Source organism: Artibeus jamaicensis, unplaced genomic scaffold (genome assembly GCF_021234435.1).
Source record: "Artibeus jamaicensis isolate MK-2021 breed Jamaican fruit bat unplaced genomic scaffold, CSHL_Jam_final contig_548, whole genome shotgun sequence".
Classification (NCBI taxonomy): Eukaryota; Metazoa; Chordata; class Mammalia; order Chiroptera; family Phyllostomidae; genus Artibeus; species Artibeus jamaicensis.
Window position 1 is genome coordinate 15,884,054 of NW_026521883.1, and position 27,106 is coordinate 15,911,159.

Consider the following 27,106-nt stretch of genomic DNA (forward strand, 5'->3'; position numbering starts at 1 on the left):
GACCAATGTCCCTGGCAAAAGCTGGGGACCGTGGATGGTCTTACCTGGCTGGACTGAATGCTATAGAGTGGGGAGTATTGGGAAATAAAGGTCAGAAGGGCCAGGCAGGGCCATGTATGGAAGACTTTGTGAAGCAGAGGAGGTGAAACATGATGTGACAAGTTCTGCAATTCAATAAAAGAAAAATTTAGAAATACTCAACTATTTGTTGTGCACAAAATGAACCTTATCCCTTCTACAGTCCTCTATTTCGGAACTTACCATATTGTTACCGTTGATATGTCACTGGTCCCTGTCGGCCTTGAGTCAACTGAGCATAACAGTGTGGTGGTTCGAAGTCGGGTATGATGCACCAGGAATCAGAAACCCCGGAGTCGAATTTCTGCTCTGGTACTAGGCTGTTACCTGATACGGTGAAGTTGCTTTACTGCTTTAATCCCCAGGGTTCTCATCTGTAAAATGAAGGCAAAATGTGGGTGACATGATTCATGAGGTCCCTTTGATCTCAAGGAGCTAGTTTATTAATCTCTCTCTGCGCATAGTTTTATTTGTTCATTTATTTACTTGTATTCTGGCATCAGACTGGTCTTTGACAGTCCCACAATCTGTTCTTCTGAGACCATCCTTTGAGGTCTTGATCATCTTGTCACACCTACAAATCCGTTCTCAACCTCTGCTCCACCTTAAAAACCCAGCTCCAGTCCAACACCTTGTTTCAAGCTTTTCCAGGTCTCTGATATTTACCTACTTGCTTTTGGTGTTTAAAAATATTTCATTTTGAGTTATTCTTTATTTCATCTTGACTTTCCTATTTCCAACTAGTCTGTAAATTTCTTATAATAAGGAGCTGTTCCATGTAATATATGTTAATCCCCCACCCCATCCCAATCCAAAGCTAGGCACAAAATAGATATTAATAAGGTTATTGAATATTGAAATGAATGACGTACAAGGAATATTACTAAAAATGGAATAACCAAGCCATCCAAAAGACATCATTAGGGCTTGGAATTGAAATAATGTAGCATGTCAATGATTTTATAGACAGCATTCTGTACCCAGAAAAGAGTGCTTTAAGATAGGGTGATCTGGGAAGTTTCTGGTCTGTGGGCTTGGTTTGAATTAAAGAGTGGGTGGTACTAGCACTGAGAGATATTACAGCCAACTCAAGGAAAAGAGAAAACAGAGAACTGTTTACTGAGTGACTTTGCTGTTGGACGTGTCCCAACTGCAGCTTGAGAACATCGGGCAGAGTTACCACCCTGCTGCCACAACCTCTGCCAACTTGGATAAGAAGCAACAAAATTGACCTGCCTTTTGGCTCTGGAACAAGGCAAGGGAGCGCACCAGCAGGCATGGGAAGGAAGAAGTTGTGAAATGAAAGACATGAAAAAGAGATTACTGTGATTCTCTCTGCTCTTTTCCCCCTTTCCCTCCAGTCTCTCTCTTGCCTCCCTGATACCTGCAAAGTGAAATAAACCAGATCTTCGCACTTAACATCAACTGGGGCATCAGACCATAGGAACCTAGCCTGGGGTCACAGAAGGCAGTGAGACTCAGTTTTTGTTTTGTTTCCTAAAATGATCCTAATATAAAAGGCTTGAAAATTCTAGTCTACTCAGGAAATTAGCCTTTAAACAACCTTTGTTTTAAAAACAAGTTTTAAAAACTCAATGTAAAATATAAGAGGAAAAGTGACTGATATAGTTGAATTCTAGATCTGGCAGTATTGGGGCTCTCCTGATTATAAATTAGCTAATGGAAAGAAAACATCTGAGGTTAGGAACTCCAAATCCTGCTTTTGCTCTCAAGTTGCCTCTGCCTTTCTCTGGTAGAGAAAGTCTAGAAACTACGGTTTCATCGTACACCAACCTCCTCCCCCTGCTTCTGACAGGCCCAAAGTTGTTGGTGTTTATAACAGAAGAACTCAGCATTGAGTTGGTTTGTCTTACTGTGTGCAGAAAATGTAGGAATAACTCCCATGTGTCATCAACCATTTAGTCAGCACTCATCTGAGTTCCTTAGCAGGGGAAATGGTCAGATTTATTAGGGAAAGTATCTGTCATCTCATATAAATAGATGCACAGTTAAAGCAGATGCAGCAGGCAGGGTATATATTTTTGCATGACTAATCATAAGGAGCTTATTATCAAGAACTATTTGGAAAAATCAGTCATTTGAGAAGAAGGCAGACGCAAAGATACACTTACATTTTTATGGAAAATATTCCTCAAAACAGTAACATAGGTTCTAAGTGCATTGTTGGGGTAAAAATCATTTAAATTAAATTTTTGGCTTTAATTTATTACTTTTGAGAAAATACATGCAAGTGATAAAAGCAGTCCAACAATAAACAAAGGTTTATAAAGCAGGTCTCTTTCCCACTGCTGACCCCAGTCCCCAGCCTCCTGCCCCCTTAGAGGCTGTCACTGTTGTCAATTTATTTTGTATTGTTCAGAAATATTCAACGTGAACAGGCAGATCTTCCCCTTCCGCTTTTACACACATGGCAGTCCACTCTCCATTTTCTTCCACAGCTTACTCTTTTCCTTAGCAATGTATCCTGGAAATCATTCCTTATCAGTCTGTGCATATGGGCCAGATGCATTGTTTTTAACAGATTTAACCGATTGACATCTTGCCATAATGGCTTTAGGGTTTTTTGTTTTGTTTCAACACTGCAAATACATTTTACCACAACCCCCACTGCCCAGTTCCCTTATTCTCTGCCCAAAGGTAATCACTATTCCGAAATTAGCATGTATCCTTCCTGCCTGTGTTTTAAATATATTTAGTAGACTACATATTTAGTATTTCATTGTGTGATTTTGGCACCATTTATTTATTCACAATTCTATTTTTGAACATTTAGGTTGTTTCCAATTTTTTGCTGTTAAAAACACTGCTAAAACAAACATTTTACTCCATGTTTCTTTAGGATGTATACCCACAGTAGAATTGCCAGGTCATAGGGTGTGTATTCACCAACTTCATATGATATTACAACCTTGTTTTCCACCGTGGTTTTTAACAATACGCATTCACACCAACCATGGTTTAAAAATCCCTTTCTTTCTTGACCACATTCTTACCAGCACTTGAGTTTCTCAGACTTCTAAAATGTTCCCAGTCTGATAGGTATGAAATAATGCCTCATTGTTGTTTTAATTTGCATTTATTACTTACCATGTATTTTCTTATTTGTAATGCTATTTAATTATCTCTAATAATTAACATTTGAAACTTTAACATTTTCTACCATATTACTCATTTTGCCTTGCTGTTTTGGGGAAATATAAAAAATATTTTGGATATTAATACCCAGTAACATGTATTCGACTACTCTAAGTGTCTGACTTGCATTTTTACCGCTTATTGTGTCTTTTGTCTAATGGAATGTTAATATTTAATGTGTTCAAATTCTCACTGTTAATCATTTGTGCTTTTGGTGTGTTGTTTAAGAAACCTAAAGAAATATAATGACATTCTCCTTACTTTCTTTTTAACTTTAAATATTTTCTCCATACCTGTAAGTTTTTAATCAGTGTGGGATTTATTTTTTTGTGATGGCATGAAGTGAAAGCTAAAAAAATTTCCCTTGTATCTACTCTGGCTATGGCCACTTGTCTTGGCACCATTTAAATAATCACCACTCTCTGCTGATACATACAGTCATCTCTGCCCATATCAAGTTTTCATATATGTGCAGGTCAGTATGGACTTATTTTGTTCATTCTGTTCCTTTGGATTAGTTTTATGCCCATGCTCCAACGCCACACTGTTTAAATAACTATAGCCTCACAATTAGCCTAGTAGGGCAAATTTCTATTCCTCGGTTTTGTTTTTCAAAAACTTCTTTGCTAATTTTGTCCCTTTGCTCTTCTATATGAACTTTAGGGTAGGATTGTTACATTTCATGAAAAATCTTGTTTGGATTCTGATTGGAATTGCAATGATTCATAGATCCATTACAAATTTATGGGGAGAACTATAGAATCTAACAGCTATATCCTTCCAATCATTCAGTTTCTCATCACTTCTCTAGGGCATCTTTTATGTAAATATTATAATTTTTCCCAATATGTATTTCATTAATTTTGGCCCAAGTTTCTATCGTCAATGAGAGATTTTATATATATATAAATATATATATACATATATATATATATATAAAATATATACACATATAACATAGTTTTTGTCTTTTACACCATGAACATGTATTCAGAATGCTGAATTTTTCTATTGGTCTGAATTATTTGGCCACAAATTCTCTTATATTTTCTATGTCAGTAATACTATCATCTGCAAATAAGGAAAATTTTCTTTTACTCTTTCTAATTCTTATTCTTTTTAAAGGTATTGCCCTGGCTAGGACTCTATCCAGTGTTTAAGAGAAGCTGTACTAACAGGTACCCTTGACTTTGAAGAGCACACGTCCAATGTTGTACCACTAGGTATCATGTACTCTGGGAGTTTCTGGTAGATACATGTAGAAGACACTGCTGATCTTCCCTGCACCTCCCACCTCCCAGTGGGTTCTCCCATTTTTAACTCAGAAGAACCTTTAAATTTTATTCTGGAGACGTGGATATCAAGAAAAATGCTTGTATTCTCTGTCGCCTTCAACTAGGTGATGATATATAGCTTAGTTGCTGCCATTAGATGTGAGTAAAAGTCATTTATGCAAATTCCAGGAGTATCCCAAAAGGGGAACATAGCCACTTTCTTCCTTTCTCCTACCTACCACCTGAAATGCAGATGTGATGATAAATTCAAGCAATTGTATTGGACTTGAAGTAAATTTAGAAATAAAAACCATACAAAACATAATACATAAGAGAGAAAGAAAATTCTATGAAGTCTGGAGTTTTCTGCCACTCACAGCCAAGCTCAATCCTACAACACTCTTTATCAGGACGATGAAGTTATAGTCCATTCTGTTTCCCAATAGTTTTTCTTTCTTTTTTTCCCTATGAGATGTACTTTCATGAACTGCTCATCTGCTTAGTGAGATGAATTACACTGATAAATTTTTAATGTTCAACCAGTCTTGGGATTCTGCCATGGTATAGACCATAGACCATAATTTTTAGAGGTTGCTGACGTTCAAACATTTTATTTCTTACTTTTCCAAAGGTTCTAATATAAAAAATTTTAAGCACACAGAAAAGTTGGTCTGTACTGTGAATACCCATTTATCCACCACCCAGATTCTATAACTAATACTATATTCTATACAAATATTATATTTATTTTGTGTCTTAGCAATGCATTGTGATGTGTTTTTTTGTAGTGTGTTTTCAATGCATTGCTTCATTTAATTAGCTAATATTTTAAATATTTGTGCACATGTATTCAAAAGTAAGGATAACCAACTTTTTCCCCCATGTTTTCTTTGGTTTGAATGTTAAGAATATATTCATTTCATAAAATGAAGCAAAGGGATTTTCTATTTTTATCTTTACTGAAAAAGTCTGTCCTGTACAGCAAATAAATTTGAAAATTTAGTAAAACTCTCCTCTTTGGGTAAGCACTTAGTTGGCATGGTGCTTTATTATTGGGTACAATTTTTTAAAACTACAGATTTAACTCATTTAATAGGTATAAATAAATATATTGATTGCCATTTCTTTTTCAAATAAGTTTTAGTGATTTATATATTTCTAGAGAACTGTTTATTTCATTAAATTGTCCAATGTGTTAAAGGATATTCATTGTATTCTCTAGTACCTTTAATAATCTAGACTCTATTTACAGTTATATCCTTCTTCCCAAGTCTTTTCTCTTTTTCTCTCAATCAGTTTTGCTAGGGTTTTCTATTGTATTAGTGTTCTGAAAGAACTAGCTTTTGGGTCTATTGATTTTTTTGCTGATTATTTTCCCTTTCATCTATTTCTTTTCTTTTTGTTATTATTTCCTCTATTCTTTTTTTTTTTAGAATTTTACTTACTTACTTACTTACTTACTTACTTACTTACTTACTTACTTATTTATTTATAGAGATGGGGAAGAGAGGGAGAGAAACATAGATTTGAGAGAGAAACAGTGATTGGATGCCTGTCACACGTGCCCCAGTCAATAGGGGACCGAACCCATGACCTAGGCACATGCTCTGAGTGGGAATTGATCTAATGCCCTTCAGCTTTGTGGAACAATGTCCAGCCAGTGGAGCCATACTGGTCAGGGGTACTTTCTCTGCTCTGATTTATTTTTGAGGTATATGCTTCCTTCTTTTCTCTTATATGTATTTGAAGCTCCAAATTTTCTTGTAAATACTGCTAAAATGGCATACCACATATATTGGTAATAGCATTTTTATCATCTGGTCAGGGCAAAACATGTGGTAATTTCCATTAATTTGTCTATCTTAATTATTATTTAGAGATTTGCAAAATTAATAGAATAGTGTAAATATTATAGTGATTTCTGATTGTATTGCATTGTTGTTAGAGAACATGTTTTATGTGATTGGGGGTCATTGGGTATGTGTTTGAAATTAATTTTTTGATTTATTATAGTCAGCTTTAAAAATGTTTCATGTATGCTAGAATGAATGTATTTATTAAAATTTGGATATAGGACTAATTCGATTGTTTACATCTTCTATAGCTATGGTGATAGATTTGTACATGCACACACATATTTGAGGTTCCAAATTATTATTTCTTCAGTGTGAATTAATTTATTTTTATTTATCTTTGTATTCTTATGTAATGACTCTTTTTGTCTTAAAGTTTTAAAAGTTGATACTGTTATATGAGTTTAACTTTTATTAATATTTTCCTAGTAAATTTTATTTTGTTTATATTTTTTTACATAATGACCTCCCCATCATCATATTTTAGGTGTGTCTCTGATAAGCAGTACATTATTGAATTTTATAATATCCTCCTGAGAATCTGTGTTTTCATAAGCAAGTTCAATATATTAATATTTCTATATACTTTGATTATTCATCTATTTGGGCTTATTTCTATTATTACATTGTGTTTTCTCTTTACATTCTTTAAATTTTATTTTTATTTTTCCTCTTCTCTACTTTCTATTAGGTCAATACAGTTTTTAAATTTTATTTAGTTATTTTTCAAGTACAGTTTTTTGTCTATTTCTCCCATCCCAGTCCCCCCTGTCCCGTGCCCCCCACCTCCCTCCCATTTCTTCCCCCCCTAGTCCTCATCCCTGTGTCCTTCATACTTGTTCCTCCAAATCCTTCCCCTTTTCCCCCCTTAAATTCCCTTCCCTCTCCCCTCTGGTCACTGTCCCCTTGTTCTCTATTTCAGTGTCTTTGTTTTTATTCTGCTTGCTTGTTTATTTTGTTGTTTAGCTTCCTGTTAAAGGTGAGATCATATGGTATTTGTCTTTCAACACCTGGCCTATTTCACTCAGCATAATGCTTTCCAGTTCCATCCATGTTGTTGCAAAGGGTAGTAGCTCCTTCTTTCTCTCTGCTGCATAGAATTCCATTGTGTATATGTACCACAATTTTTTGATCCATTCATATACTGATGGGCACCTAGGTTGCTTCCAACTCTTGGCTATTGTAAATTGTGCTGCTATGAACATTGTGGTGCATAGGTTCTTTGATATTGATGTTTTAGGATTCTTAGGATATAATCTTAGCAGTGGAATTGCTGGGTCAAAAGGCAGGTCGATTTTTATTTTTCTGAGAAAATTCCATACTGTTTTCCATAATGGTTGTACCAGTCTGCAATCCCAACAGTGAACTAAGGACCCCTTTTCCGCACACCCTCTCCAACATTTGTTGTTTGTTGCTTTGTTTATGACAGCCATCCTGACCGGTGTAAAGTGGTATCTCATTGTGGTTTTAATTTGCATCTCTCTGATGGCTAGCGATATTGAGCATCTTTTCACATGTCTCTGGATCCTCTGTATGTCCTCCTTGGAGACGTGTCTGTTCAAGTCCTTTTCCCATTTTTAATTGGGTTAGATATCTTCTTAGAGTGGAGTCATGTAAGTTCTTTGTATATTTTGGAGATTAAACCTTTGTCTGAGGTATCATTGGCAAATCTGTTTTCCCATACAGTTGGTTGTCTTTTTAATTTAATACTGTTTTCTTTAGCCACGCAGAAGCTTTTTATTTTGATGAGACCCCATTTGTTTATTCTTTCCTTTATATTCCTTGCTCTAGGGGACATATCGGTAAAAATGTTGCTGTGTGGAATATCTGAGATTTTCTTGCCAATGTTCTCCTCTAGGACTTTAATGGTGTCATGGCTTATATTTACGTTTTTTATCCACCTTGAATTTACTTTGGTGTATGGTGTAAGTTTGTGCTCAAGTTTCATTTTTTTGCACATAGCTGTCCAGTTCTCCCAACACCATTTGTTGAAGAGGCCATCTTTACTCCATTTTATGTTACCGCCCCCTTTGTTGAATATTAATTTACTGTAGAGAGTTGGGTTGATTTCTTGGCTCTCTGTTCTGTTCCATTGGTCTATGTGCCTGTTTTCATGCCAATACCAGGCTGTTTTGATTACAGTGGCCTTGTAAATACAGTTTGATATCAGGTTAGGTCGATACAGTTTTTAAATGTATTTTTCCTTTTCCTCTCTACTGGGAGTTTGCTATCAGCCTAGGGTTGTGATTAAAATTTAAAAAGTCCCCTGTGAGAAATTAAAACCCTAGGTTTCCATACCATTTTCCCAGCTAGGTGGTTGAACTTTTCTACTTTTTTCATAGCAGGGATATCTCTTCAAGGGCCTGTCTACAAGGACATCTCTTGGGTCCCCAGAATCTTTGTCTCAGGGAACTCAGGGAGATCCTCTATGCAGCTTCTGAACTTGAACTGAGAAGGCAAAGAACATGGCCTGAGCACAGAGCCAGGACTTCTCTGCCCAAGACTAGGGGTCAACATGAGATACAAGGGCACCTAAAGATAACCCTGAGCAAGAACTATTTAGACCATTAAATGAAGCAGAGTCAACTCAAGCTGAATCCACTGTGGCTTTGTTCTTACTAATTATTCTGAAAAGTCTTTTTTTTTATTTTTGAGCTCAGCTATTCAGTTAAAAATTATTTTTAATGCATTTTAACCAGCATTTCCATGAGTAGATACCAATCTGTGATACTCTAAAAAGCTGTGGGAGTTTGTTTATTTATTTTACAGAATGCTTACAGGCTCTAAGTCTTTTTTTAAAAAATAGGTTTGTTATTTATTTTTTTACAGGTTCTAAGTCTTACCTTCCACCTCAGATCCCTTTCTTTCTTTCTTTCTTTCTTTCTTTCTTTCTTTCTTTCTTTCTCTCTCTCTCTCTCTCTCTCTCTCTCTCTCTCTCTCTCCCCCTCAGTTTCTGACTAGTCAACTTACAAGCAGATTCTTTTTTTTCTGTCTTGCTCTTTGGCAATGATGATTCATTTTGAAGTTCTGAGTGGCTATTGTTCTGGCCTTTCCTCAGATGCCCTTGTCTCTCAGATTGAGATGGGGAAGCTCTCTCCAGTACACAAGCTCCTAGACACCATGCTGTGTTAACACCCACAGTCCAGGCACGAAAATCGGACATACTTTTCTGTCGTGAAGTCCCTGGGTGTGTTGCCTTTCCTCTATCCTCCAGCAGTTTCTGAAGTGATGGCCCCGACAGATCTCAGCCCTCCTGTCTGGACACGCCCCTGGCTGTGATGGAAACATACCCCGCTGGAGGCAGCTGACATGGACAGACCTTCCAGCATTAGGCTTTCTAATACAGCATCTTAGGGCCCTTATTTCCTATCAGGACTTTCTGGCTAGGTGTCTCCCTTCAGCCACAGGCATTTCCTGGGCAGCTGAGTTAACAACTGAGTTTGGCCATCACTAGTGCAGCTATGGGCCCTGGCATTGCCTCTGGTGAGTACATTCCCCAGTGAGCCTGAAAAGCTGCTTTGATTTCTCTTTCAGGTACAATTATCTTAGAACAAAGCCAGCTTGTCTTTATAAGTGGGAGACCTATGCGGTTACATTAGGCCCCACACTCAGAAAAGTACTTGAGTTAATACTCTGTCTGCTGTTGCTCTCCTGACATTTTAAATAACTTTTGAATAAAAGTTGAAAGTTTTTATTTTGGATTACATTCCACTACTGTATAACCTTTGCTGAGGAGAAACAGACAACATCCCTGACACTTGAAGAAGTGGGTGAGGCTTATCCACTCACCCAGCTTCTTAGGAGTCTTGGGCAGAGGTGTCCAAAGTTTTGGCATCTCCAGGCCACACTGGAAGAAGAAGAGTTGTCTTGGGCCACACATTGAATACATTGTGACATATAATCACCAAAAAAATCTCGTAATGTTTTAAGTCAATTTATGATTTTATATTGGGCCACATTCATAGCCATCCAGGATCACATGCAACCCACACACCACAGGTTCGACATCCCTGGTAGGGTAATAAACATTAAGAGAAATTGTTTAAAAATATATTTTTAGATACAGTGCCATATCCTGTAAAACATATTTTTATGGGAAGTTCCCATGTAAATAAAACACTGTAGCGCTTCGGGAAAGGGCGAAGGGCACCACTCTAGAATAGCCATCCAATAGAACTTGCTGCAGTGGTGTTAATGGTCTGTATCTTTGCTGTCCAATGCAGTGGCCACTGGCCACATGTGACTGAGGACCTACCTGAATTTCTAAACTTTAATTCATTTTAATTATTTAAATTTAAATTTAAATTGCCATGTGGGGCTATTGGCTACCATATTCGTGTAGACCTAGAACAACAAAGTAATTTCTGACCTTCTGTGCTTCGATTGTATTTTGCACTGATTCTACATCAAGACTTGATATTAAGCTTTGTCTAGAAAGGATTTTCTAAATTCAGATTTAGGGCATATCTAGAACTGGGTGGGAGAACTCAAATCACAGTGTTTTTTTCTTAAGTATAGGAAGATATCCTTTCCACTTATGAAAGCTTAGCCGTGCAGCACTGACAAGGGAGATATTACATGGACAAATGAACTGCCTGGAGGCCGCCCCTTTCAGTTGTTGGTGATTATGAAAGAAATAGGGAAGACAAAGAAGAGCCAAGGTCAGAGGCCAGAGTCTTGGCAAAGACTGATGGTGAGGAGGCACAGTGGGAGGTGAGTTGAAAGATGAGCTTGAGCCAACCTTTCTGGGCCTCCATGGCCTGGGTGTACATGTAACTCAGCAAGTCCCAGGGGTTCTGATGAGACATGGTCTTGAGAGCACAGAGATACAGCGGAGGGCTCTAGTCAAAACAAAGAGGTGGCTGAGTAGGAACTTGGAGAGGGCCAGAAACACAAGTATCAGAGGCAGACAGTACTCCATCTCAAAAAGCCACACTAGAGAAACCACACTTAAGTGTCAGCCCAGGGAACACAAAATCCAGCCACTGCACTACCCACCAATGAAGATCCAGATAACACCAGCTCTGCTGCCATGGGCCATTACTACTCTGACAGACCTCAGTACACACAGTTGTTACCTTAGAGGAGAACAAGGAGATGGAGAGAAAGTTTGAAAACAATATTTTTCCCAAAGAAACTTAGGAGAATTCACATAAAGGGGTTGTTTGAATTATTGAACTGAACTAAGTTTAATTGAGTGGGATAAGTTTAGGTTCTTCCTATTTCCCTATTAGTGAGCAGTGAGTTAGGGAGAAATAAGGAAGGTGCATTTTCTTTGCACATCAAAGCGCAGAATGAATGATATTGTGCCTCACTATAAATATGTACAGCCTTCTGCAAAGGCAGTTATAGATAGAAGTTCTATTCACAAGCATTAGTAGAGGTAGAATATGAGACAGGGGTGGGGCAGTGATGCTAACTGACTGTCTTGAGTCTAGGAGCCAGCGTCATGACAGATGCCCTTTGGCATTACAGAGGTCTCTTACCTCATAGATAAATGCCCTCTCTTCAGAGGACTGGCTACCTCACATGGTAAGGTCATTTGGGACTTATCTGTAGGACGGTTTTTCTCTTATTACCTACCGGGATTATAGAGGAGGTTGTACATAATCTGGCCTACTAGTCCAAGAACTTTGAGATCAGTGGCAGAGAGGCAGCCTGGCAGATTATGGTTCTTTTGCCTGTGCAATGCTCCAGTCATCTTCTTGTGCTGAATGAATCACATCCGGGATCAAGGAGGCAAGATCTACTTGGACAAAATCCTAATATATTTATCTGGATCTAACATCCCATCAGTCCCTTGCCCATACAGTCCTCTGTGGGCTATAACACCACCTGCAGGCCAGCACTGAAAAATACAAGTCGAAGAAAATGGAAGAAGTCCTGGTTTACACTCTGCACAGCCAAGATATCTATCCGCATTTTGCTTCAAGCATTCATGGTTCTAGAGTAAGAACCCACATGGTTCATAAAATCTATTTAGCAATTCCTGGAATTCATTATAAAATTCATTACACATTTCTTCTCAGCTGTTATAATAGCTGACATTCTCAAAAGCAAAGGAGGCTTTTTTTTTTTTTTTTTTTGGTTCTCAGAGGCAGATTGCAGCCTTCACATGTGTCTTGCTTAATTCTTCCAACCTCCTCCTAACCTACCTCACCCAGCACACCCCAGAATGAACATGGCCAACCATTGAGATGGGAAATACTAGATCCCAGGAGGACCCCAGCCCTTGTGCCTCCATCCCTTGGGTTTCTTTCTTTGGGAAATTGTCTTTTGGAAAAATTCAATGGCTTATCCTCCTTGGGAAAATAAATCACTTGTCATAGAAGCTATAATAGCTAGGATAGATGCAGAAATTCAGTTTGTACCAAGGTCATCTTTTTCAAGCATTTTGGATTTACCATTTCACAGCCAGTCCTGGAAGCCATAGGAAAGACTGTCACAGCACCAACCCTAGAAATCATCTGGCTGGAAATTCCAAGGACATCTAGGTCTAGCCATTATTAATTTTTAATCAGGCACAGGCAGGGGTCTGGACAATCGGATTTTTATGTTACCTAGGTGTAAGAGGAATAAAGTGTTTAAGCATGAGCTTTAAGTTTATATCCTGAGCTACTGGATTTTCTTAGTTCATTCAGGCTGCTATACAAACTGCCACAGACTGGGTATATTAAAGCTACGCACAACAGGAACTTACCATTTATAGCCCCGGCATTGGAAGTCTGAGATCAAGGAGGCAGGGTGATCACCTCCTAGTTAGAGTCCTCTTCCTGTTTCATAGCTGGCACCCTCTTGCTCTGTCTTATGCTGACAGGGCCCTGGAATTCTTTTATAAGGGCACTAATCCCATCTGTGAGTACTCCATCCTGAAGACCTAAGTCCTTCCTAAAGGCTCCACCTACTAATACCATGGCCTTTGGGAGTTAGGATTTGACATATGAATTTGGGACATACATTCAGACCATAGCATGGATAGATGGGAAAGCCAGTAGAAGAAGATGTGAGAGATAAGATCAAGTTGTAAGTAAATATACTTCTAAATAAATGGGATTCAAGGTGAATATTTATTTTCCTACATAATAAGTGAGGCTGCTTAAAAAAAAAGAACCTTATATTGAAAGCCAGACGCCTAATTTGTCATGTGTCATGACTGACTCAGAATGATTTTGGAATTTCTTCTTTGGAAGTACCTCAGAGCTCTCTGTACAAATAGGGTGACTAACCATCTCAGTTTGTCCTGGGATGAAGGGTTTCCCCGGATATGGAACTTCTGGTTTGAAAACTGAGGCAGCTTTGGGTAAATTTTTCTGGTTTACCTGGAACATAGAGAGATTTTGCGTCTAAAACTGGGAGAGTACCAGGCAAAATGGGTATAGTTCGGTCACCTTATTTATAAACTGTGTAAGAACCGCCAGCCCATTGCTTTGTAGTCATAATCAGATTCCTCAACTCGATCTTCTCCTTATTTTAAAATCTTGGCCCTAAATGTTTTTGGCTGTTTCAAAAGATCAAACTTCTCCTCCACAAACAGATATCTGACAGTGCTGAGAATAGCCTGGGTTTGGATGGCAGTTTGAAACAGTTTCCCTTCCCTCTCTACTTACTTTCTTCCCTCCCTCCCTCTCTTCTTTCCTATCTTTTCTTCTAGGTCTTGACTTTGACCTGCATCCTGTCTTTGGCTTGTCTAGCCCAGTTTTAGCAAAAACCCTTCTAAGTCACTTTAGCAAGAATCCCACCACCCTCAATATCTGATGAAATTTTTCATCTTCCACTCTTGGTATTGATCACTTTGGCTTATCTACAGCAAGAATCCCATTAACATGGGATGTCCAGGGATTCTTGTTAAGATTCTTGTTAAGATTCTTGTTAAGAATCCCTGGACATGGATAACAGTGTGGGGATTGACTGTGGGAGCAGGGGGTGGGAAGGCTGGAGGAGGGCAAAAGGAAAAATTGGGACAACTGTAATAGAACAATAAAAAGTGATTTAATAAAAAAAGTTATATTTCACATCATTAACAACAAAAATAGTATCCACACACAGGGTCCAGCACATATAATGTGCCTTGCTTATTACAAAATCGTTTATTACAAAATCGTAAGTATATAATTCTGTAACATAAAATATCACACTGAAACAAACCATGACATTTTAGGTGAAATGTTCAAAGTAAAATTATAAATTATTGTGCCCATATTATTATCCTACCAACCACACTCAAGCAGATGTTACTTCTGCTGGACCCTGAATATTAAATTATATAGTTCTGTTACTAAGTATGACTAAAGATGATGAAATTGGCTCATTGCCACATCTTGTTAAAAAGTATATGTAAGATAATGGGTACAATTTTTACCTCAGGGGGCTGAAATTCATGGGTTGAGGAAGCAAAGTGGAAATAACACAGGGATAATAAAATTTGGATTTTTCTTGAGAACAATAGAGTGTTCTGCCTTCTTTCTTCAGCAATGAAATAGTGCCAGTTTGTAGAACCTGTCATTAACATTTTAATTTCTGTTAGTTTTTTGTTTGTTTGTTTATCAGCACTATTACAGATGTCCCCACTCCTCACTTCCCCCCTCCACCCAGCTCTGCCCCACCCTCCCTCTGTCCATCGCCACACTGTTGTCTGTGTCTATACTCCCTGGCTCCTGAGTGGAAAATTTCTGGCTCTTATTGAGGCCTCTACTCTAGAAGCTGGTTAGAGTCCCGAGCTTCTCTGTTTATAAGGTACCGTGAGTTAAGAACCCAGGAGCTTCTCACACCCCTGCTGACTACATGCCCCCCACCATGGCACCAACTCTGTCCACTTCCCTTTATGGTGGAATGGTTTTACTAAGGATAATTTGGAACTTAATATGACTTCCCCAAACTGGTTCCTCTATGACATCATGAAGATTCCTCAAAAAAAATTAAAACTAGGACTACCATGTTGTTCTACTGTTAATAAAAGATTATTAAAAGGTTTTTCTTTACCTCTTAAGCAATTTTAAGTCTTTTGTCATCAGCAGATAGTTTTTGTTTTACTCTGATTTTTCTCTGAAAGCACTTAACATCAGCTATAGGCAAGAATGCTTCATCTTGAACGAAAAGAGACTGTCACTGAGATTCGTTGAAAGGTCTAGGACAGGTCTCTGGGATACAGGCTTCTGATGGCATTGCTAAAATAACTCTGAGGCCATATCATTTGACTAAGAAAGGGTTTCCAAAACTCTAGTGGAGAAGCTAATGGATTGACCAAACTGCTAACCCAAGACCAAGCAGAACAAGAGGTAATTACATGAGACTCAATGAACTGATCAAGTATGACTATGCCTTTTGTTTTGGAATATTGCTGCTGGATTTAAGGGACCATTTTCCCTTTTCTCTTAACCCATTTCCTGTTTAGAAAAAAAGTGCAGCTTGCTGCCACTCCTACTAAAAACAGTCTGCTGTGAGTAGAATGATGTCATTTATTTCCAAAGACTATCAATATACTAGAGCAATATGAAAATAATAATAATAGTGAGATATTTCATGGGTAAGGTTAGGGCTGTAATCCACAAGTTATCTCGGGTAAATGCTGCAGCCACAAGCACTGAGGCAAGTGTTCTCAGGCAAAAGGGAAATGGGTTAAGTTATAACTCATGACCATTTAGTAGATAATACTTTTGCAAGCAGAAATGAAACATTTTTTCTTCTTGCCTGATCTCTCCAGAATTCAGAAACACTTTTTAAAAAGATTTTACTTATTTATTTTACAAAGGAAAGGGAGGGAGAAAAAACAGAGAAACATCAATGTGTGATTGCCTCTCCTGCACCCCTTCCAGGGACGTGGCCCACAACCCAGGCTTGTACCCTGACTGGGAATTGAACCAGTGATCATTTGATTCACAGGCCGGCGCTCAATTCACTGAGCCACACCAGCCAGAGCAGAATTCAGAAACTCTTATTGAGTGTTCTCATTTTCATGGCAATATAGTTATTTGCATAATTTCAATAAGAATTTGTCCTCCTTGCCCTGCCTGCTTTGGCTCAGTTGGTTAGGCATCATCCTGCAAAGCAAAAGGTCTCAGGTTAGATTCCAGGTCATGGCACAAGCCTATGTTGCAGGTTTGGTCCAGGGCGGGGCATGTACGCGAGGCAAATGATGGATGTTTCTCTCACATCGATATTTCTCTCCCTCTCTTTCCCCCTCCCTTCCCCTTTTTTTCTTAAAAAAAAAACTGTCCTCCTTGAAAACAACATAATTGGAAACATTGGTTATATAACCAAGTCTTTGACTGAAATGTCATATTTGAGAATGATGTGCACAGAATCAGCTATAACCAGATAATTTAAGAAACTGAGGTTGACTTTATGGAGCCAGTGCTTACAAAACCCTTTTAGGAAAACAGAGCTGGAACCTGGCTTACAGTGTTCCCAGCCTTATAGGTAAGCAAGAAAGGTTATTTACTGGCAGGCCTAGGAAGCTTAGGGTATTTTAGGACCTAGAAAAGAAAGAAATTCACCCAAATATATAGGTACCACAGATCAAATCTGGTGGTGAGTCCTTGACTTGGCATTCTAGTTTTGAGAAGCTTTTAAAAGTCTAATTTGAGATTCCTTATGAAAAGTATTAGCAAAGAAATCTTTCAAAGGTCTCTGTGGTCAATTACTATTGTTGCTGTGCGTATGTGAGTAATAGGCCAAATCTAATGGGACAAGACTTATTTTATAAACAAGAATAATCTCATTTTGGTTAACTTTGATACAAAAAGAGTAAGTGCAGAGAAAAGCTGTCCGCATCAGTGGGCAACAGGAGCACACCCTGGTGAGTTATCCGACTCTAGTCCTCTCTATTATCTTTGAGGTTTTTTTACCTCCTTAGAAATTGGACTGAAGCCTGCATCCTGCCATCCTTACCAAATTCTCAGTTCTTCTAATTTCCTCCAATGGCTAGCTATAACTCTCCAAATTAACATTTCCAATTTTTCTCCCACTTTGCTAACTTGGTGTTACTGAGGATTAAAACTAAGTGCACCTCTCACTGGGACTTTGTTTGGGACTTACTGGGACTCAGGTTGCCTTTCAAGCTAAAGATGGACAACAGGAACCTTCATTCTTGGAGCTGCGGGCGTGTAGACCACCAGGAACTTTACTGAACGTTTCTCATCTTACATGCTCTGCTCTGGGAAATAACTATGACTGTGACACTGATGTTTATGCCATCACCAATGACATTCAAACTGGAAAGAAATCTGTCCAATTGTTGCTATTGTCCTCACTGTACCATCTAAAGATGCTACAAGTCGAACACCTAGAAATCTTGGCTGGCCGGCCTCTGGACTTAGAAACTAGGTTTATAGGCGGCTTCAACCATTAATCTTTGCTGCTGCTGCTGCTGTTGTTGTTTCATAGAAATTCTCTTTCTTAAATGTCTGATGATTTTCACCACCCCCCAGATATCCTCTAGTCCCAACAGATGGCTCATCTAATCCTTAATGGAAAAAAAGGAGACTGAACAAGAAATGGATTTATATTGTTCAGAGAAAAGAAGAGTATCTCTACTTTCAACTCTTCTTTCCTTGAACAAGAGGAGGGACTGAAATTCTCAAGCCTCCACTGTGGCATGCCTAGCCCAGTTTTAAACCAGAATACTGCTTAGTAAGTTTAGTGAGATTGCCCTTAACAATTAATAATCTGACAACTCTCGAAATCTGGTCAAGTGTCTCATCCCCTGCCTTTGAAGTAGAAGTCCTTGACCTGCCTTCAGCAGGTTGAAAAAGAATCGCACTACTCTTGATGTCTCCTCTGAGTAATTTTCCATCCACTGACGTCTCACTCTGCCTCTTGGCCTGTCATACTGGGAGGTGAGCCCAGTCTCTCTCTCCTATCGCCACAGCGTCAGGGCCTATTGCAATAGCCTTGATAAAACCTTCTTTACCATTTTAACAAGTGTCAGAAAAATTTTTTCAGGCACATCAGACAAGAGGGGTTTCCTAATCAGTAAATAGATCACAAGAGATATGAGAATCAGCATCTCCTCTTTTAAAGGTCATTTTGTCCTAGCTCCCAGCCAGTTTTGGAATCCCCTTCCCCTTATTTTTGGCTGCTTAACACATTTCATGGTAATCACTAATTCATCACATGGAACTGAATAAGAACCATTTAATATGATTATCTTCTCCATTAAAGCTGTCATCATAATTAGAGCTGCAGTGAACTGTTTGCCAGGAATTATAACTCTGCCAAGAAAAACTTGGGTGTCATTTTAGAAAAATTCTTCAGTGGGGGAGGAGGAGATCAGGACCATCTGTGTTGGGATCCAAAGCTGAACGATGAGGAATAAAGCCCCTCGCCTCTGCTATCTGCCAAGCCCTGGCCGGCCGTCTGACCGGACCTGGCCAGAGACTTTAGAGTGACTCAGCTTTCAGGGCAGTCCAAAGAGCACACCCTCTCAGAGAATCACAGCCCTGGAAAAGTCACCTGTTAAGAAGACAAAAAAGGCAACAGCAAATAAAAATTAGGCCTTCATGGATAAGGCTTCCTAAAAGTTGTTCCAAACGGTTTTGTTTGCCGCCCCACTGTTTCCAGGGCAACCACCTCAGCCAGGACAGAAGTAGAAGGAGACGTGAGGCTAGAATGGGACCACCCACTGCAATTCTCATTTTATCCTGATGGCAAGAACCTTTATATCAACTCCAAGTGTTTGTCAGGCCTCTCGCTGTGAATCACTGGAATAACATTTTACCCTGATGGAACTGTGTCACAGGCTGCTGCTCCCACGTCCCCCCATACTGAGGTGTTTTTAAATGGAAGTAAATATCCCAGAGGAATTTTCTCTGCACTACTAGCTGTCTTTGTCGCACATTTTTAGATTACACATTGTAAATTATAGATAAAATGCATCATGCTAATTTCCTCCTGCATATCTTTTAGTTATTTTTAGGAAAAAATGTCTTTGACATTTACCTTCTCAGGTAAATGTTTAAAATGAAGAGAAAAATAAAACCACGGCAGTGGGATGCTCAAGACAGACTGCAGCCATATTATAGTCTGGCACTTGTAATGAGCATAACGTGTGTTCAGCATGGCTTTTAGCTGCAGAGAGTGGAAGCATCTCTGTACTGGGCATCATTAGACTTGGTTGTGTCTTCTGGTTCTGCAAATTTCATTCTTATTTCATATTCCTCAGTCTCAGTTTCCTCATCTATGAAATGAGAAATGTTTGACGAGATCTCTAAGGTACCTCACATTTCTCACTCCCTATGACGCTGCTAAACCGAGTAAAATGCCCTCAAATCACAGAGAAGATTGCATAAACTGGCTTTAAAAGGATTGAACTAACTCAACCTGTATGTATTAATAAAATTCCGTGACTGGAAAAAATAAAAAAGCTGCATTTTCCACCCACACCCAAAACTTCAGTATCATTAAAACACTCAAACCACATTCTTCATGATGTCTTACTGCACTGGGTTGTTGATTTTTCCGCTTGCTGTGCTGGGTATGTCCCACTTGCTCCTCGGGTCGACCCTCCATTGTTTTCCACCCTGGGGAGGTTGTCATGCAAGGACTACAACACAGGCTCTTGTTCTCTGACTTCCAGGTGGGTTCGAGGAATTGACAAGAGAGTGAAGGAGGGCAGAGTGTGAGGTCGCCATGAGCTAGCTGCACCCCTCAACCGAAAGTCACAGCTCCTGGAAAGCATCCTCTCTACATAACTGTCTCCAGGTTTTCATAACAGGTCCCAGTCAGGGGAGCTATAACAAAGCGCTGTAGCTTATAAACAACACAATTTTATTTCTCACATTTCTGGTAACCGAAAGTCTGAGATCAGCATATGGCCGATTTGGTGTCTGATGAGTGCCCACTTCTTGGTTGCAGACTGCCAAATTCTCACTATACCCTCACGTGATAGAAGAAGGGTTAGAGAGCTTCCTGGGGTCTCTTCTATAAGGGCACCAATCCCATTCATGAGGGCTCCACCCTCATGACCTAAGTGCCTTCCAAAGGCCCCACCTCCCAATACCATCACATTGGGGGTCAGACTTGAAAGATACGATTTGGGGCAGGGGACATAAATGTTCGGTCCATCACAGGCTCTCTTCTCTTGCTACTTCACATCTAGGGGCACCGTATAACGTCTGTGGTTCTCTTTGCCCCATGTATATATATATTTTAATATTCTTTTTAAAAATTTTATTTATTTATCTTTAGAAGGGAAGGGAAGGAGAGAGGGAGAAAATATCAGTGTATGGTTGCTTCTCATACTTCCCCTGCTAGGAACTGGCCCCTGCTAGGAACTGGCCTGCAACCCAGGCAGGTGCCCTGACTGGCAATTGAACTGCGACCTTTTGGTTCACAGGCCTGTGCTCAATCCACTGAGCTACACCAGCCAGGGCTCTGGCCCATGTATATTTTTAAAAATTAGTCTTTATTTACCTCCCCAAATTACACAGTTCAAATGAGTCATCTATAGCCTGCCTGTATGCTGACTGATACACTCATTTTCTTGGACACAGGTGTGGCAAGATTGAAAAGGCCATGATGCTTATGACTTCAGTTTATCAATTTACCTTAAATAAATATCCCCCCTTAATTGTGACTTTGAGAAAAATATGAGACTCTCCATGCAGTCCTAGTTGGTTATGTAGTACGTGACCTCTACACATGTTTCTGTGAGGCAGGATTCAGAAGCAGATACTAGAAACAGGGTGTCTAGTGGTTTAAGTAGAAAAGTATCAGGTAGGTACAGGGAATCAGATGCTCAGAGTTATAAGAGCTGGAGGAGTCGGCTCCAGGCTGGGGCCCTAGTAATGGCTTTCCCAGCACCACCACAGAGCTGAACCATCTAGAGAATTCTCTCTGCAATAATCAGGAAGCTGGGGGAATCAAGGAGTCCTGTGCCACCTGCCAGCTCCAAGATCAGACTACTTTTGCCACAGTACAGGAACTGGGAAATTGGAGCCTCAGTTGTTGGTCTCAAACCATGTGTACCTGATTTGTACCATCAGAATGAAAGCCTGCCTTCCTTTCTGCTCAACTCAATTCTAAATTCGGTTTTTACACAAGTGCATCTAATTGGTGGAGTCTAAATCATATTTTGACTTGCAAACAAGCCTGGGAAATGTCAATTTTAGCTTCCTGGCCTCTATTGTATGGGAAGACACACTAAAAGGATATTGGGATGAATTCTGAAGGAGCTGATCTATTCTGTCACAAGATTACTTCTGAAAGCATGCTTCAAATGGCATACAAAAAACCCTGTGAACTTCGGAGAGTTTTTAACGAAGGGACTATAGAATTCAAACCTCTGCTCTAGGATACACCAGCTTCATGACCATTGGCAGGATGCACTTATATTATTGGATCTATTTTTTCATCTGCAATGGGAATAATAATGTCTACCTCCCAGAACTGTCATTAATTTATTGGATTTAATATTTGTGTTGCAGCCTGTCAGGGCCAGACAGGTTCATGGTATTCGGGCTGATGGAAGAATATTCACGGAAATCTTGGGATGTCTGACATGCCTCTATTCTAGGATGCAATCCATGCATGCTGCAAGCTGCATGTCCCCCTGCATGTCACCTGTCCCCCTGTGTGGCACCTGTCATGGTCCTTGCCCCCCAGCATGGCCCCCAGCTGGGAGTTGCTACACCCTGAAATACTAAAGACAAACAAAGCCAGCAGGGTGCCTACAGATTTTATGCAACAGAGCTTCATACTATGTGTGCAAGCCCACTCAAGGCTATGGGAACAGCTCATCGGACCCAGTCTCTAGGTCATAAGGACACCGCTTATCAGGCCCATTCTCAAGGTTATGGGAAACTGCTTCCCTTAGCTGCCCGGACACCTGGATGAGGAAGCCAGGCTGCCTCTGTTTACCCTACAATACTGCTAATCAGTATAACAGATGTTTACCAATTGTTATATTAACACCAGAAATTTTAGATGAAAATAACAGAAATATAATTGATTGGTTAAACCAAAGAGAAATTTATTAAAGAATATTTGGCATGTCACAGAATTGCCAGGAGGGCTAAAGAGCCAGGCTAAGGCTGGGCTTCTGGACCACCACGTAGAACTGGCATGAGAACTAGCCCAAGGACATTGTTCCTGCCTCCATCACTCCCTCCTAGCACTCAGTGCTATGTGTTTCACAGCCAGCAGAAATTTTACAGGTGCAGGTGCTACTGCCAGCTTTGTTACCAGAAACTCAACAGGTGCTACTGCCACCTCTGAAGGCCAAGTGATGGTGGTGTCACTCCTACTGGCAAAAATGGATTCCATGTGGCATTATTCCTTCTCAAAAGACTCTTCTCAAAAGACATTTCACAAGGGTATCTGGGGGGTCACATATTTGTGCTCAGCTACAAGGAGGGCTAGGGAAGCACAATTTCTGACTTTTAACTTGGGGAGCAAGGAAGTTCTCTAAGCAAAGGGAGAATGTTCACAAAGTGTTGGGCTTCAGACAGATACCTCCAAATGGTGAGGCAGGAGACTGTGGATTTAATTACTGGGAAACAGTATGAATGGCACTCCAGCTATAATACTTACCTTCTGTTAAGGGAGGGCAGGGCATTTTGCATGATTGCCTCACCAAGACTGGAAAGGAAATTGTTTCAAGATGTTCCTAACAGGAAAAGATGGAGGGAATGCCAGACAGACAAAATTCTAGATGTTCACTGTTTGTTCACTATATGCTAAGCACTCTCTTAGTTTCTTTAGACCCAAAGATAAATAATGATGTTGGCTAACATTTATCAATCATTTAATTGGTGCCACAAATTTGCAATGTATTATTTCGAATTTTCTTCATAATAAATACTGTAAGTAGGTACTCTTATTTCTTATATCAGTGTTATTGGCTGCTATCCTCCAACTTCAAATTCATAAGCTGAAGTCCTAACCCTCGTACCTCAGAATGTGACCTTATTTTGAAATAGGGTCATTGCAGATGTAATTAGTTAAGATGACATCGTTAGAGTGGGCCCTAATGCGATATGACTGGTATCTTTATAAAAAGGAGAAATTTGGACACAGACTCGGCACACAGGGAGAATGCCACGTGAAGATGAAAGCAGGGACTGAAGTGCTGTCGCTACCAGCCAGGGAACGCCAGATTGCCAGCACACCAGCAGAAGCTGGCGAAAAGCATGGACCAGATTCTTCTTCACAACCTTTAGAAGGGAGCAACCCTATCAACACATCAACCTTGGATTTCTAGTTTCCAGAAATATGAAAAAACAAGTTTCTCTTGTTTAAGCCACCCAGCTCATGGTCCTTTGTTACCGCAGCCCTTGAAACTAAGCAATCGAGTTTCCTAGAAGCAGAGCCCAAGATGGAATTCTTATGTAAGTGACCTTAGGAATACCTTTCTAGGGTTCTCCTGCATTTTTCAGAATGGCCACAGTATTATTTCTTGTTCCATATACTCCATATTTCTCCTCAAATTGCCACTCCTCCATCAAAAAGTGAAGTATTTGAACTTAGGAGGACCTTGTGTGTGTCTTGACTAATAGAATAAGGTAGAAGTAACACTGTGACTTTCAAGTTTAGGTCATGAAAAGCAATTCAGCAATCTTCTAGATCTTTTTCAGGATACTTACCCTTAGAACTCAGCCACCATAATATGAGGAAAGCCAAAATTAGCCCATTCATGAAGACCACATAGAGAGGGACTGAGGTCCACAGTAAATGGTTTACACTAACTGCCTGACACATAAGTGGTGGGACTTCAGATGACTCTAGTCCCCAACCTTCAAGTCTTCCGTCTCACAAATATAATGAAAAAGAGACAAGCCACTCCCACAAAGTTTCTGACCCACAGAATACGTGAGCATAACAAAGTTGCTGTAAGCCACCAAGTTTGGGGGTAATTTACATTGTAGCCATAGCAACTGAAGGTACATGGGAGTAGGGAGTGGCTCTAACAAAACTCCAAAAATGTGGAAGTGGTTTTGGGACATGGGGGCAGTAAGTGGTGGATGAAAGGGCCTTGAATAGACTGGTGACAGAATCTAGTGGCCTTCACGAGGGCTGTCAGGGAGAGTGTAAAAGAAAAGACAGTGTTAATTGAAGAAGATCCTTGTTATGAAGTGACATAGTGTTAGCAACATTGTAACTTGTGATAGAGTAGAAAGCAGAAAACATACAGAATGAGCTGGATATTTTAACTGAGATTTCCTGGAAGAATATTGAAGGTACCACCTGGCTGCTTCTTCATGCTTATAGTAAAATGTGAGAAGTCAGAAATAAACTAAATAAAGATCTGAATTTGAAAATAAAGCTATGGTTTCCAAGCTCTTCAAGATTGTTAGTTAAGGAAAAGCTTCACAGCAAAGATCAAATTCAGGGAATCGCTGTAAGATCCATTGTTATGATCTCAGAAATATCTAAAGTTTCCTTGGACAACAATTTAGTCAGACAAAAGTCCTCCAAGAATCCTAAGGGTGTCTGAATTTAAGGAGGACTTCTAAGAATCATAAAGGTGTTGTCTCTCAGGAATGTAATAGGAAGACCAAAGAAAGAGAACATTATCTCAAAGAGATCCATGGATATGGATTTTATTTAATGGAATGGATTATAAATTGATTCATAAAAAATCTACAAAGGTTTTTAAATTATTTTATCACCTTATACTAAAAGATGTAGAGATAATGCAGAATAAAAAGAGGTCTTTGGACCCCCAACTTTCTACAGGTGGAAAACTACTCAGCTGCAAATGTGGGCTATTTTCTATGGAAAATGAAGAGGGCAAGAACACAGAGGGTAGAGCCAGGAGCCTTGGCAAAAAATTCCCAGACAGCAGGACTGATCCTTTCTAATCAAGGAACTGGCAACAATATGAACAGCTGGATTTTAGTATTGCTCTGCGCCAGTGACTTCTGTGTACTTCATTTTTCCCTCTTTTTGAATGACACTGTCTATCATAGTTATTTTATGCCTGTCCAATTGCTGCACTTTGGGAATGTGCAGGAAAGATATTTTGTCTCCTTAGTTTGTAGGTCTACAGATTAAAAGGATCTGTTCCCAGGGAGTTGTATTTGAAGAAATACTTCTAAGGACACTTATCTGTACCTAGACCTAATCTAAACGGCACTATTTTCCCTTATCCACTAAGCACCGACATGGTGTTTGACATTTAGAAGGTACTTAGAAAATATTTGGTAAATGATGGCATAAATAAAAGAATATGTTACCCATCATACTGGAAAAATGGGCATTCTGGTGAGTAAAAATAATTATGGACTGGCCTAGGGAGAACAAATACATGTAAAATTGAGAATCCACAAATAAACCCATGTATTCCAGGGCAATCAATTTTTGACAAAGATATCAAGACAACTTAATGGGGGTAAGAGAGCATCTTTAAGAATTTGTGCTTATAAAACTGCATATTCATATGCAAAAGATGAAGTGGTACCCCTACCGCATACCATATATCATACCATATAAAAATTGGATCAAAGACTGACATATAAAAATTAAAGCTATATAACTCTTAGGAAAAAATATAGGCTTAAATCTCTATGACCTTGGATCAAACAATGGTTTCTTAAATATGACACCAAAAGTGCAAGCAACCAAAGGAGAATCGAATTGAATTTCATCAAAATGAAACATTTTTATGTTTCATACAACACTGTCAAGAAAGTGAAAAGGCAACTCAAAGAATGGGAGGAAAATATTTGCCACAACTGGTCCTCTTCCACAACACATACTCTACTATCCATTCTAAGTTCCCCTAATGCACAACTATTACCTCTACTTGTTTCAGTGCTGACCTGATGATGTGAACAAAAAGCCCACATTACTCAGGGATCTGAGTCACACACTTGGCTTGATTACTAGCTCATGAAGGTAACAAAATGTGAAGTATACGGATAATATGCTAAGGTATTTTAAGCACTTGCATTGTGAGATAAGGCAAGGGTTGGCAATCTACTACCTACAGGCCAAACTCAGCCCACTACATGCATTTGTAAACAAAGTTTTATTGGAAACAGCCACATGTTCATTTGCATATTTTATATGGTTGTTTTCATGCGTCACAGTAGAGTTGAGTGGTTAACACGAAAACATAATTATCTCCAAAGTCTATTAATTTACTACCTGACCCTTTACATGAAAAGTTTACTGACCCCCTGCTCTAAAGCAATCCTTGTCAACAGGGCATGGCATGTTAAAGGGGTGAATCCTTCACAGGGATATCACCCCAAGCTTGACCCTTGTTCTCTTCTTATTAATTTTATGCTTTGAGAGACCTCTCAGCCTTCAAAGGATTCAAGTTCTGTTGGAAAAATAATTATGGCAGAGTCTAATAGCTGTCCAGCATTAATTCATTTATTCATTCATTCTCTTTCAATAAGAGAACCCCTGAAATTTATTTATGCACAGGACTGCCAAGAAAAAATATTATATTTCCCAGCTTCCCTTGCAGACCATACGACTAAGTTATTGTCAATTAGATATCATTTCCAGAGAATATCCCTAATGTACGAATTATGCCTTTTGGGTTGGATTTTCTTCTTCTTGCTGGTAAGAATGCAGATGCAATGACCAGCCACCCAGCAGCCACTTGGACCACACCTGTCTGGTCATACCCTTGTGTCGATAAAGAAGAAAGCTAGAATGAACCTGGTTCCTGACAAACAGACATTTTATATGAGAGAATAACATCTTGAGTGTTAGAGCCACTGTGAAATTGGGTTTTATATTACATGCTATATCACCTAATTCCTACAAATACAATATCATAAACAGTAGATTTAT

The 27,106-nt window shown here is 39.3% G+C and overlaps 1 pseudogene; it reads left to right on the plus strand.

Moving 5' to 3' along the window:
• Positions 1-219: 219 nt before the first annotated feature.
• LOC119053453 (phosphatidylinositol N-acetylglucosaminyltransferase subunit C-like) overlaps positions 220-27,106 on the plus strand; it is a 54,520-nt pseudogene continuing 27,633 nt past the window's right edge.